Source organism: Saccostrea cucullata, unplaced genomic scaffold (assembly GCF_032062105.1).
Source record: "Saccostrea cucullata isolate Sc308-1 unplaced genomic scaffold, CSIRO_AGI_Scuc_v1 ctg177, whole genome shotgun sequence".
Classification (NCBI taxonomy): Eukaryota; Metazoa; Mollusca; class Bivalvia; order Ostreida; family Ostreidae; genus Saccostrea; species Saccostrea cuccullata.
In genome coordinates, this window is record NW_026926295.1 from 125070 (window position 1) to 129422 (window position 4353).

At 29.8% G+C, this 4353-nt stretch overlaps 1 long non-coding RNA gene across 1 annotated transcript; it reads left to right on the forward strand.

The window, feature by feature from the left end:
• Positions 1-3637: 3637 nt before the first annotated feature.
• On the forward strand, positions 3638-4353 carry LOC134271304 (uncharacterized). Its single transcript, XR_009992996.1, has 3 exons — positions 3638-3708; positions 3977-4012; positions 4309-4353. It is a non-coding gene; the product is annotated as an uncharacterized LOC134271304 (long non-coding RNA).

The following is a 4353-nucleotide window of genomic DNA, read 5'->3' on the forward strand; positions in this document are numbered from 1 at the left end:
AAAAGTTTCTCCGAGTAGTTTAATTGCACGTGTGTAAATTTTTAATGTATATATGTAAACTTTTTTTTTTATATATAAGACACAGTTTTTTTTTTATTTTTATAAACACTGTTAAACATATTAAATCAAACAGTCGAATATCTTTGGATATGGGGTAACCCATATCTATTCTTGTTATATCTAAGAACATTTTAAGCAATTACCATCTATCAGAAGGTAGGTATTACTAGTATATGTATATCATTTCGATTTGCAGAGAATCGGTAGAACCTCGGGATGCTGGTATAAAAAGAACTGACACTCATGCGCCATAAACTGCTCTGAACATCATAGAGAAGTGATCAATCAGAAATTCTGATGGCTGTCATAAACTCGGAGAACTCACCTGACGTAAGTTAAATTAAATCTCATCTTTAGAATATTATTGAAATTAAAAACAAGTGAAATGGGGATTTATTATTTATGTAAAACAAATGAATATCCTCTCATGCGAATTTTGTGCTCTACAAAGACTTATTTCGCTGTCTTAATGCTGATGACAGGATCATTGAAAATACATTGAGCGAGTGTCGTCTACCTATTCCCGCTTTTAAAAATCTCAATTCCACTTAGCCCCACTTGCTTACAACAATAGATGTTGAAATAGTTAATATCTTTTTACAGTAATTAGACAAATTACATCACTTCTTAGATTAAGCTGTACTGTGTATAGTTAAGACAGATTATAATGAAAAGATTTTTGAGAAAATATGATTTCTTTCATGTAATTACAAAGTATATGGATTTGAAAAATTAACAGAAAAAAGGTGTTACAAGAAAATGCATTTCAATATCTTGACTTTCGCATATGTAGAACATAAAATAAAAAGATTTATCATGGAAAGGCATTGAAATAGGTTAATTATAGAATGGATAGATAAGGGGGGTAAATAGGATTTAATATTTATGTCAATAAAGCTTTTTTGTTCAAGTATTAGTAAAAAGTCAAATTTATAATAAAAAAAAGGAAATACACCTGTCTTCTATTCAAACAACTGTTCATTAATCACTTTTATACAGTAATTATTTAGCGAACAGTAAAAAAAATGTTTTTAATCGGACTCCCCAGTATTAAAGTTGGCGACCATTAATTAGAGAAAATTGTTGGAATATATTGCACTGAGAATGTTCTTAAATAATAGGTTTGAATGTTGTTTAATAAATCGGTTTATTTGAGAGTAAAACAGAGATTGTTTGTTGTTGTACTGATTAACTCCCTTGATTTTGTCACGTGATTTAGACACCACACAAAAGCCGACAGATGGTAGTCTGAAACATATATTTAATTGATAATCTTTGTACAGTTACTTATATAAATTCAATATTCCAGGATATATGATATTTCATTGAAAATTTCTCTCTTTTAAAGACATACATTCATTGAATTTGCCAGGGCTTTATCTTATACTAGTATTTCAATTAAGGTTCTTTTAAATATTCAAATTTTATGGTCGCCATTATTTACAAATATTTTTCAAATATATATGTCCTGATATGTGGTTTCTTTTTGTTATTTAAAAATTATTAATAAACGATAAAATACCAGAATAATAGTTGTTAAAAAGGAAAATTAATCGATTATATTCTTTAAATCATTTTTATAATATTTAAAACTTACTTTCAATAAAAATGATAATAAAACATAAAAAAACAGCAACATACAAACGAAAACCATAATAGAAAGTCAATTTACATAATATCTACTTTAAGGTCAAGATCTAGTAAATGAAAGGTGCCTACAGATTTATCAAACTTGAGAAATAAATTCCTTTCTGATGCTTTACAACTTTAGCTTGGCAATATGGCATGTAGGTAAACAAGATGAAAAATGTATTTTTTACTGTCATTTTCAATGTAAGAAAACGATATATGTATTTTTTTGTATTCGGCAAAGAAAATGTGTTTAAGTCTTCAGAAAACGGTAATTAGTATGTTCATGGCCTCTTCTTTAAATCAATATCAAATTTAATATAGGTATCCGGTTTACTTTTCATATGATTTCAAATTGAATGACATGAAAATACTCTATTTTCTACATAATTCTGCTAAAGCCGTAAAGTACGGGGAAAAAAGAAAGTTGAAATTGATTATGACGTCATAATGGATCTAGCACCAGTTGTTATCACAGACCTTAATAACCTCTTTCTAATCCTTTATTTAGAGGCAATATGATATTTAATATTTTTTACATTATCTGTAAAACGATATAAGTGTATTCCTTGTTTAATTACTAGGTTGAAATAGCCAGGAGAACACGAACTCCATCTCATATAGCAAAAAAATGTTCTAATTTACTGGAATTGACCACTCCATCTCATAGAGCAAAAAATGTGTTTCTGGTAGGAAAAATTAGATTGTTTATAAGTTTACAGGTGTTTCTGCAAAATAAAATGAAATGATGATAATTTAGCTATTTAAAAACAAATTTTTCCATGATCATGTGCTTTCCGTTGTTTAAATGTAAGCAATAACATATTATTAGATATCGATTAGAAAAAATTGTAGAAATTGTTAAAATCAAAACATATCTATGACCAGTTTTTCCGTCTATTCCACTAACTAAATATGAAACCTTTATAACAGTTTTTTTGTATGAAGTTAAGTATTCATATTTCTTTAAATCATTGAAATCTTGAACAAGAGCATGATCACATTGTGGAGGATAGGGGGTGTCAAATGAACATCAGAATATCTATCTATTCTTATCGATTTAAGGCTTTCGCGGTTTGAACCAATGGCCTTCCGAAAAATGGAGCGAACGTTCTATCAACTGTGAGGATAATATGTTTAATAATGGAACTTTAATTTATATTTATACTTAATCAAATTCATTAATTAAATGTAGTGAACAATTAGTTTGTCAACTAGTTTCACTTTACATAGGAATATATCGAGAGAGAAAAAACATTATAATCCTCAAAAAGTAAACAGGCAATCAATAAATCATTATGCTAAACAAAATTCCCTTTAAAGTTTATGCATGAAAAATATGGCGATAACGAAAAGTATTCAAGATCAAATTAAAGTCCATAAAAACAAAAGTTAAGAGCAGAGCAAACACAGACCTCCAAAACATCAGAGGTGGGATCAGGTGCCATGGAGGAGTGAGCATCCATTGAAATAAGGAAATAAACAAGGAAAGTTCGGATCGTGGGGAGTGGTGGGGTTAAAGTTTACATTGAATTAATACAAGTAATTCTTAAATTTTTCCTTATTTTGAAAAAAAGCAAACTCGAGATGATTAAAGCGATCAAAATGAGCCTAAGGTGACCTTTCAAATATAACTATTCCTTTATTCGCTCAGAAGCTAACATAAGTATCCCAGAAGACACGGGTCACCAGATGCCACAACTGGAGGAGAAACATCAGAAAAAGAATGGCGGCTTTATCCGGTTGATGATTGTGGCCATGATTGCCATGGCGATAGGAGCAGGAGGAGGCATTTTGATTTACCGCGAATTCGGTAATGTGAACCAGTAAAATATAATAGTTAATATGTGCTTCTATTTAGATATAACTGTGATTACAAAATATTCTCCTGAAAAAAGGAAACACAAATTAAGACGATATTGCAAACATGAATGTATATTTTTGAAGGATCTGACCAAAAATCAAACTGTGAAATAACGGTAAATGGAGATCAAAACCAAGGAGGAGCTTCCGCCCAAGGTAATCTCAGCCTCAATCGCATATTGTGATTATTCACGTTTTGCTGCCATAAATCTGACACCAAATCAAATGTTGATAGAACATCATTGATCTTCTCTATTTAAGACCATTCTGTAAGTCTTCTTTGCAATATATTGATCGAAAAATATCTTTGTAAATTATATAAAGTATTAAATAGACAAGGCATACTAGTATTACTACACTCATGGTTCCTGAGCTGTTTTAATCGAGGGTCGTGTAGTTACAATTCAGCATTTTCTATTTTCAGAGCTGATGACATCTACAATGTCAGCAGAGCTAGCTGGTAAGATTATTAACAAAACATTAATTAATAGCATGTGTACATGTAGCCCATCAAGGTACATTTCACAGTTAACTTCATCATATACCTAAACATCTTTTCCAATAAATTGAAAAAGGCTCAGATAATGATTCATCAAATGATCTGCAGAGTTAAATAGTCTGATAAAATACTGTTACATCGAAGTCCAAATTCTTATATGATGCTTTAAAAAAGATTTCAAATTCTGTAGAAATATCATGAAAAAAAGAATGTAAATCATTTATGTATATGAATGTGTATCATTTTTGGGGAAACAGAATCATTCTATGAAGACCTAGAGAGACAAAGAGAAGCAGAAAAAG